Below are 10,516 nucleotides of genomic sequence, written 5' to 3'. Positions count from 1 at the left end.
AGAAAATGATGACATCTCTGATAAGCCGTAACAATTCTAATAAGCCGTCAGGAGTTGACATTAGCCTAAGGTAGAAATAATCAAACTTGGAGGAAGAGCTAACGATAATATCTGATAAGTCGTCAGACTCCTGATAAGGCGTCATACTTCATCGTCAGCTGTGTGAGATAAAATTGTATTCTGTGATTTGATTCCAAATTTAGCTCTTGGTATTTAAGGGAAAGTTCCTTGGTTTTATTAGGGGTGGACATTCATCTTGAACATCGACTTACAATATTTTCTCTTTAGTTTTCTCTGTAACTTTACAATTAACTTTTGAGAGATTCTTATCACAATTTTCTTAGGATTTCTACTACGATATAATCTAAGAAACACTTGTTGATATACATTATTCTGTAAGTTATCATTTATCTAATTATGAATACAAAGTGTCTTGTTATTTTGTACATTATGAGTAGCTAATTTCTTTAACCCGAGTTGTGGGATCTATGGGTTTGGTTTTGTAACGTAACTAGGTGTTCAAGATTCTAAAGGTAGCTGGAAATCCTTGGTAATTCCTCTGTTTTACATATTGTCTATTGGTTGCAAACAATAGGTCATGACTACTAGTGATTTTCTTGAAATATGAAATCAACCCTAGTAGGAAGTGAATTGTCAACATGGACTTGGAAGCATCAAACTTTCATTTAATAATTAACGTTGTAACAAGGTTAATTAACTTGAGACAACATCCTGTTATGAAATATAAATTCCCGAAGATTGAAAGAATTAGGTAATTAAATGTCTAAATAGGTTGAGAAACATTTAGACATTACTTCGACAAGGATAATCTGTTGTTCCTATCTATCAAAAGAATCTTAAACTGTTACTAGCGTCTGTCAAATACTAACACTCATAGTGAACACAAATCTTGTTTTCCATATAATATTGATTACAAACGCTGACACTGAATTGAGAAATAATTACTTGTTACCCTTCCAAAAAACCCCATTTATAGGAAACTGCTAACTATCGGTTGATTGACTCACAGACAACTCAAATTAACACCACATTCCTTGTAGGATTCGACCCCGACCTAGTTGGGTTATATATTTGACAATGACCGCTTACTCTATCATAAGAGACGTGTAGTTTGAGCATTATAAAAAATGGCGTCGTTGTTAGGGAATACGGTTATTAATTAAGTTTATGTGTGTTGATTGACTGTTAGTCAGGTTTCCTAATTTTATGTTTTCTTGTTTTTTTTGTTTATTGCAGGTTCAGGGTTGTTTTTGTCAAGTACTAGAAGTTTAGGAGATCCATTATTTCCCTTCAATCCTGAACTCCAACTGATCGGCAAAATGGCAGACCAACAGGAAGCTGACAGGCTAGCCGCCTTAGCTAGAGCTCAGGTTAATCTGCAGAATGACGGTCAACAAGCCCATCATCTAAATCTGGATGATGATGACTTGGGAGATTAGGAATTATTGAATCCTGTTCACTGAAGGCATGCAGAGGAGGTAGTTGTACCATGAACAAAAATCTAAACAAAAAACCGTCCTTTCAGGGCGATACTTGAACTTCAAGCTGTGCAATTTGATCCTATGAGGATGATGATAGAATGGACGGAATTGGTACTACTAGAGCTATTATTCCCCCACCTCTAGAAACAGAAGTGAAGTTTAACATTACTAGTGCAATGATTCAACTTCATCACGTGATGGGTTTGTTCGGTGGACTCTCGGCATATGATCCCAATATGCATTTAGTGAACTTTGTCATTATTTTCAAGTATTTTTATAACTCGAGTGTGGGACAGAATGCCATCAACCGAAATTTTTTTCCATTGTATCTGTCTGGAGAGGCAACATTGTGGCTTAATGAACTGACACCCAATTCTAAAACCAACTAGAGGCAGTTGAGAAATGCTTTCCTAGAAAGGTTCTTTCTACCTTCCAAGAGGGTATAGTTGAGGGATGAGATCAGTAACTTTAGACAGCTCCCAATCGAAGATCTCCATGAGACATGGGAGAGGTTTAAAAAGAAGTTGATGCAGTACCCAAACCATAACATGACAGATATTCACCTGATGAAGACTCTTTATTAGGTTTTCAACTTTATTACAAAGCCAATTATTTTTAATACTGCAGGGTAATCATTTGTGGATCGTACTCTTCAAGAGGCCTCGGAGATGCTTGATCAGATGACCAAACAAAGTAGAGCTTGACATACTAGGGATTCTGTGGTAGCAAGCCCTACTATGTTTGTTGGCATGCCTGCAGAAGAATGGAAGAAAGAGGAAGAACAAGATCTAGACATGGCACACTTGAAGACGTAAATAGATTTATTGACCAAGCACTTATTATCTGCAAAGAATGGAAAAGTGAAAGTTGTTGCATCACAAGGTAAAGATGATTCTGATTCAGAGGAAAAAAGCCAACTATTTGAATAGCCATGGGGGTTTCCATGTCAATAGCCAAGGAAATCAAGGTTGGACTTATTATGACAATGCTGGATATAAGGATCGGGATCAATGAAACTAGAATAGCAAGAATGATAGAAGTGGGCTATATGTATCTCTCGGAAGCTGGGATAATGCGGCAACTAGCTCTGGTAAGATGTCCATAGAGGACATGATGGAGAAATTGTTAAAGATAGTTGAGGCTACCAACTCTGGGGTGACTACCATGAAGACCGATTTGTCTTCCACGAGTCAGTTGGTAAACTTACACTCCACTTTGATCAAATAGTTGGAACAGCAAATGAGCCAACTTTCTGCAGCATTGAATCAGAGAAAAAGTTGAATTCTACCAAGTGATACAATTCCAAACCCTCAGAATAATGGCTCGTGCATGTCTATTACCACATAAAGTGGTAACGTTTTATCAGGCCCTTCTTTGGGAAAAGCTGTTAATGATGACGTGATCAAAAAAGATGTTGAGCTTGAAGAATGTAATGCAGTGGATTCTGAGAAGCTGGATGGCATTGATATCCCTTCCAATCATCAACAGGTTGATGAGGTGGAATAAGGGAAAGAGAAATAAAAAGAAGTAGTGGTAAAGAATCTCCCAAAACCACCACCTCTTTTTCCTAAGAGATTGAAAAAGAAAGCTAATTATATGAAGTTTAGTAAATTCATAGCAATGTAAAAGAAGCTAACAGTGAATGTACCTTTGGTCAAGGCACTTGAACAAATGCCAAGATATGCTAAATTTATAAAGGATCTTGTGATGAAGATAAGAGCGATGAGCTACGAACCGGTGGATAACATCCATCATTGTAGTGTTATTTCTACAAGGTCCTTGGTGCAAAAGAAAGCAGACCCAAGAACATTCACTATTCCTTGTACTATTGGGTCTCTAGAATTCTCTAAGGCCTTATGTGATCTGAGAGCAAGAATAAATCTGATTCCGCTAGCTATCTATGAAAAGCTGGGTTTGGGTGATCCCACACCCACCAATATGCAACTTGTGATGGCGGATAGGTCAGTAAAATGACCTGTTGATATTTTGTATGATGTCCTGGTGAAACTGTGGAGCTTTATATTTCCTACAGATTTCTTAATTCTGGATTGTGAGGTGGGCTTTGAGGTGCCCATAATCTTGGTTCAACCTTTCCTCGCCACCAAAAGTGTGCTGATTGATTTGTAAGCTAATAAGCTCTTATTCGGGTTGAATGATGAAGTGGTGCAATTTGATGTGTGTATATCAATGAAGCAACATAAATAAATAAGTGTATTCTTAATTATTAATGTATATTATGAGGATGGGCAGAAAGTGTCAATAGAGGAGAAATTTGTTATCGAACCTTTAGTTATAGTACTGATGAGTGTTGATCGTGAAGGCATTAAGGAGTATGAACAGGCTGTTTGTGCATTGTCAAGAATGGGTTCATACTCTTATTCTCCTAAGAAGCTAGATCTTTATCTTTCTAATCGACCAACACTATCGGCTAAGCCATCCATCGAAGAGCCACCGGTGTTGGAATTGAAAGAACTACCAGGGCATTTAAGGTACATGTTTTTGGGCATCGAAAACATGTTAGCCATTATTATTGCAGCTGATTTAGGCAAACAAGAGGTAGAAGCACTTATTTTGGTACTTCAAAGGTACAAAAGGGCAATAGGCTAGACTATTGCAGATATTATTGGCATTCCCCCTGGCATCGGCACTCATACGATATAGCTTAAGGAGGACTGCACTCCTACTATCAAACACCAATTTCGTCTTAACCTACTGATGCAAGAGGTGGTTAAGAAGGAAATTATTAAAAGGCTAGATGCAGGAGTAGTTTATCTTATTTCTGATAGTATAGGTCAGCTCGGTTCAATGTGTTCCCAAGAAAGGGGGCATAACTGTTGTTGCAAATAAAAGGAATAAGTTGATTCCATTCAGGCCTGTGACTAGGTGGAGAGTGTGCATGGACTACCGCAAACTAAACTCATGGACTTTGAAAGACCACTTCCCGATGTCCTTTATGGATCAAATGCTTGATTGATTAGCGAGAATGGAGTGGTATTGCTTCTTGGATGGTTATTCTGGGTATAATCAGATCTGTATTGCTCCTGATGATCACTAGAAGGCAATATTTACATGCCTTTATGGCACTTTTGCATTCAAGCAGATGCCATTTGGGTTATGTAATGCACTTGACACCTTCCAATGGTGTATGATGCCTATTTTCTCAGATATGGTTGAAGACACCTTAGAAGTATTTATGGATGATTTTTTCGGTGGTAGGAGATTAATTTGAGTATGGCCTTGCAACGATGTGTGGAATTCAATTTGGTTCTTAATTGGGAAAAATGCACTTTATGGTGAAGGGGGCATTATTCTCGGGCCTAAAATTACAACAAAAGGGATAGAGGTAGATCAAGCCAAGGTAGAGGTTATTAAGAAGCTACCACCTCCCATTTCAGTGAAGGGAGTGCATAGTTTCATTGGACATGCTGGATTTTACCGGTGGTTTATGAGGGATTTCTCGAAGGTTGCAAATCCACTTTGCAAACTTTTGAAGAAATAAGTTAAGTTCTCCTTTGATGATGATTGCTTCAAGGCATTTGAATGCCTTAAAAAGAGGCTGGTAGAGGCCCCTATCATTATTGCACTGGACTGGTCAAAACCGTTCGAGATTATCTGTGATGCAAACAGTATTTCCCTTAAAGCTGTGTTAGGACAAAAGAAGGACAAATTGTTTCATCCAATTTATTATGCTAGCAAAGAACTGAATGGAGCTCAAAAAAACTACACCATCACCGAATAGGAACTCGTTGTTATAGTATATGCTTTAGAGAAATTCAGGGCTTATCTACTAGGGACTAAGGTGGTGGTCCACACTGACCATACAGCCTTGAGATATTTGATGGCTAAGAAGGATTCAAAACCAAAGCTAATTAGATGGGTGTTGCTGCTCCAAGAATTTGACTTTGAAGTCAAAGATAGGAAGGGTTGCGAAAACAAAGTTATGGATCATCTGTCTAGGATGGAAGGTGAGAAAGCAGTTAGTTATGAAATAGAGATAGATAATGTATTTCCTGGTGAACAAATATTGTCTGTTGTATGGAGAAAATGCCTTGGTACGCTAATTTTGCAAACTATGTTCTAAGTGAGGTCATTCTAGAAAATCTTTCTTTCCATCAAAGAAAGAAATTCCTCTATGATGTGACACACTACTTTTTCCTCTATGATGTGACACGCTACTTCTGGGATGACCTGTATCTTTTTGGGTGATGTGCTGACAATATTATAAGGAGATATGTGCCAGAAGTGGATGTATTATGCATATTGGAAGTATGTCATGCTTCATTAGTTGTAGGTCACCATGCGGTGATCAAACAACTAGAAAGGTGTTGCAGAGTGGCTAGTATTGTCTAACATTATTCAAGGATGCTCACGAGTTTGTGCTAAAGTGTGACTAATGCCAGAGGCATAGGTCAATCACCAAGAGGCATGAGATGCCTTTGACAAAAATGCTTGAAGTATAATTGCTTGACGTTTGGGGCATCGACTTTATGGGCCCTTTTGTAAGCTTGTACAGGATGAAGTACATTCTAGTTCTTGTTGATTATGTATCAAAATAGGTCAATGTTTTTGCCTTGTCGGATAATGAAGGAAAGAGAGTTGTTGCATTTCTCAAAAAGAACATCTTCACTCGCTTTGTAGTACCACATACTATTATAAGCAACGGAGGATCTCATTTTTGCAACAAAGTATTTTGGGCGGCTTTGGAGAAGTACAGGGTAAAATAGCATAGAGTAATTACCCCATATCACCCACAAACTAGTGGGCAAGTAGAGGTCTCGATTCAGGAGATTAAGGCCATCTTAGCTAAGACAGTGAATGCTAGTAGGCGAGATTGGTCTAAAAAGCTAGATAACGCTTTTTGTGCTTATCGAACTGATTTTAAGACACCAATTAGAATGTCACTGTATTAACTAGTCTATGGGAAAGCATTTTATTTACCAATTGAGTTGGAGTACAAGGCTTTATGGGTACTAAAAAGGTTAAATTTTAATTGGAAAGAGGCAGTAAGCTAAGACAGGGACAATTTAATGAGATGGATGAATTCTGTTTTGGGGCTTATGAAAGAGAAGACTTATACAAGGAGAAGATTAAGAAGTATCATGATCAAAGGATTGAAAAACAAAATTTCAGAAAGGTGATTTGGTACTCCTCTTAAACTCCAGACTAAAGTTGTTCCCAGGTAAGTTGAAATCAAAGTGGTCTGGCCCATTCAAAGTGAGTCAAGTCTACTCATCTGGAGTAGTTGAATTCGAGAATAAGGATGGGAGCATCTTTAAGGTAAATAGGCAGCGAGTGAAGCTAAACATTTGTCCAATGGACTCAATAAAGTGTATATCAACATTATATCTTGATGAAGTTTAAGTAATCAACATAACTGAGTCGTGCCGCGATAATAAATCAGGTGTTATTGGGAGGCAACCCAAAGTTTTTATGTTTGATGTAAGTTGTTTTATTTATTTAGTTTCATGTTTAGTTTAAAGACTGTGATCATAATGAACTGATGAGGTGAAATCGATGTTATCAGCAAGGTGTTTTGACGATCAAGTCTAATAAGCTATCACACTTCTGATAAGTCATTACACTAGGTCGTCCGAGAAGCCAAGATTAAAGAACATTCTGTTTAGGGCTGACAAAAACACTTGATGGGCTATCGCCCTTATGATAAGCTGTCACACGAGGTCGTCAACTGATAAAATTTTGAGATATGTTCTGGATAGAGCTGACGATAAAATGTGATGGGCTATCACAACTCTGATAAGCCATCGAGCTTGACCATTAGATGTTCTAAAATAAGGCAACACTCTACCTTGAGCTTACATCAAATATGATGGGCTATCATATTTGTGATAAGCCATTAGCTAATTTTGAGCCTAGAGGAGGAAATTCGACCCGTTCCACAGACCAATCTTTTCACCTTCCCGCTTTTAATTTTCTTTAGTTATTTCCTTTCCATTTTTAGTTTATTCTATTGCCTATTCTCATTATTTCCTAGTAAAACAAGAAAATTTCTTTCCTTCTTGCCCGTTGGTTTTGTTTCAAACACAAGTGGTTTATTTTCCCTTTTCCTCTTCTCTACCTTGATCGAGAATCAGTGTTGGAACTCCTTCATCTCTTCTAAGTCGACTAATAGGTATGCTCGGAACTCATCTTTTTTCTTCTTCGGTAAGTAGGAACCTTGGTTTTTCATGGGTGTTAAGTTAATTTTAGCAAAGAATTGAGGCGAAAACTGAAATTAGGGTTTGCAATTATGCCTCGAACACCAAAAGCTGGAATCTCAACCCAAGAATGCAATTCCATGTGCTGTTTAGAAGAATTTGGGATGATGATCATGTTAAAATTAAGCTGGGGATTGTGTTCTAAACTGGCGACATTGGCTGATAAGCTCTCACAAATATGATGGGCTATCTCTGTGATAAGACAAGAAAAAGTATAAGCAGTGTTGGTTCTCGACATCCTAATCTTTATCTCATCCGAAATGATTTCCCTAAAATTCAAGGGGAGCTGTTGCACCATGCTTGCTACTAAAATATCTTGGTCATCACCCAGAATATTGTCTTCCTCAGTGGGAATCAACCAGACATACACTATAACCCATCAAAATATCACTTTCTGAGTCAAAGATGACTTACAGATTCTCCCATTTGGGTTTGTCACCCATGCTTGTTCTCCATCAGCTATGATGTTGGCCAACCACGGATGCTATTTTTTGCAGTTCTTAATCCATACTGATGGTGAAGTGGCCTGAGGAGTGAAGTTGGGACCATGTAAGAATCTGTTGATGGTTTTGATCGAGACATCAACCCTCACGCTCCTCACCTGAACTCTAGCTGACAGGGGCTGGTCTGCCATTCATTCACCTGGACTACACATATTTTCTAACTGAGCCTAGCAGTTCGCATAGAACTCCCAAACCAGTGTAGGACAAAATAATCCTCCTCCTTTTGTGGTCCACCCCAATCCATACTCTTGAAACTTCTGTTCTACTTCTGGTTACCTGCTTAGCCCTTTTGTGATAATTAGTTTTTCTTCCTAAAATGGCATCTTAGCTCTTATTTTATCAGTTCTGCGAAGCCAAGCAGTGTAGATGCTTTCTGCTCTGGGAATCTGCCATCTAGTATTGTCTCGCACTTCAGGGTTCTTATATTTGATAAGTGTTCCCTAAGGTGGATACTGTTCATCATCTTGTTGGTTAATGGATCGGGACCTCGATGCTATTTCCTAAATCTCAGAGACCTCGACCCTTTCTGCTCCCCTTTTTAAGATTCAGCATGTTCAGACTTATGCTGTTCAGAACCCTTTTGCTCAAAAGCTATTATTATTTTAGTGTCATCACTATCCTTGACTTTAATGGGTAGAGGTGGTGAAGGTTTCTTCGGACTTGTCATCTTCTTTTGCTTCCTGAGCAAGGGTTCCTCCTCCTCGTAATTAGATTCCTCATTGAAGAGCTTACAACGTACATTTTTTTTGCCCATTTTATTGGTGCTGTGGGACTCTTTCTTTTTGGTGCCATTGTAAGTTCCTAGAGACAATAGAAGAACATTAGTCAACCCTCAAGAGCACAAACACAAATACAGTAATCAATTAAGCTCATTCATGCCTCAAGTTCCAGGGGTGATGAGATTTCTTAATAAGCCATCATGACCGTGATAGCTTATCACGATTGTCGTCAACCTTATACAGAAATTTCAAAATTTAAAAAAACTTTGACGACATCCTTGATAATTCGTCACAATTATGATAGCCTATCATGAATGTAGTCAACCCTAAACAAAACCCAATTTCTTTTCAGCAGCTTCTGATGACATTACTAATAAGTCGTCACAATTGTGATAACCTATCATGAATGTCGTTAGCTCTTATCAGAACCCACTTTTAATTTTTGCTCAATTTTTTGGTCCCCATTATTTCTTAAAATTCACTTGAATTCCAATTTGTGAGCTGGCTTTTAAACCCTGGGGTCTGCACAACAAATCCTAGGTGCGATTTTCAGCTATTTTCAAAGTTGAACTTGGTTTAAGCCTCTTAGGGACCTGGGTTGACATTATTCTATCGCTTACCACAAGAAAGGAAGAGATTAAGTAGAGTATTCCTAATGGAGCCCTTAAACTGATTTCACGCATAAGAGGAGGAAGAAATAGGATGAATTCCTTGATTGTGAATTGCAAACCCACACACAAGAGAATGTGTTTTCTTGGGGTGTTTGAAAAGAGCAGGAGCTCAACTAACTAAGGAAAGAAATAACTAAAGAAAAATAAATAAAACTAGTAGAAATTTGAAAAGGTTTTGAAGTTGGGCCGGGTCAGATCTGCTTTAAAATGGACCCAGAATTTAGCTTTTAATGTTATGGGTTGACGATGATTTGTGACTTCTTATCACAAATGTGACAGACTATCATGATCGTCGTCACCCTTAACAAAGAATGCCTCAATCTTGGCCTATCTGATGACAATTATGATAGCTTATCACAGTTGTGATGGCTTATCATGAATGTCGTCATGGCCTTTCGGCTGACTTCCTCATTTTACCACCTTCTCTGTACTAAATCATAACTATAAAAATAAAAACTCTTGCTTAAATATAAATCTTTAGGTTGCCACCCAATAGCTCCTGATTTACTATCACGGCACGACTTGGTTATCTTGACTACTCAGGCTTTGCCAAGACAACTCGTTGATACCCCTTTACCATCATTGAGAAAAAACTCATCTCTTTTGTCTTAATCATGGATGGGTATATTTGAAGCGTGCTTATTTGTCGTTGAACCTAAACTTTAGCTCATTGAACTCCATGTCTACCAGCACTCTCCTAGTTGTGAGCAATGGCCTACTCAAGATGATAGGCGCTTTGAAATCCATTTCGTAATCTAAGACCACAAAATCAGCAGGCAAAACAAAATTTGCTACCTTTACCAAAACATTGGGCAGTATGCCCATACGCCTCTTCACAGACCTATCTGCCATTACCAACTGCATATTTGTTGGGGTAGGATCCCCCAAACCTAATTTCTTATACAC

This window comes from Capsicum annuum, chromosome 1 (assembly GCF_002878395.1).
Source record: "Capsicum annuum cultivar UCD-10X-F1 chromosome 1, UCD10Xv1.1, whole genome shotgun sequence".
Taxonomy (NCBI): Eukaryota; Viridiplantae; Streptophyta; class Magnoliopsida; order Solanales; family Solanaceae; genus Capsicum; species Capsicum annuum.
This window is presented reverse-complemented; position numbering follows the sequence as displayed.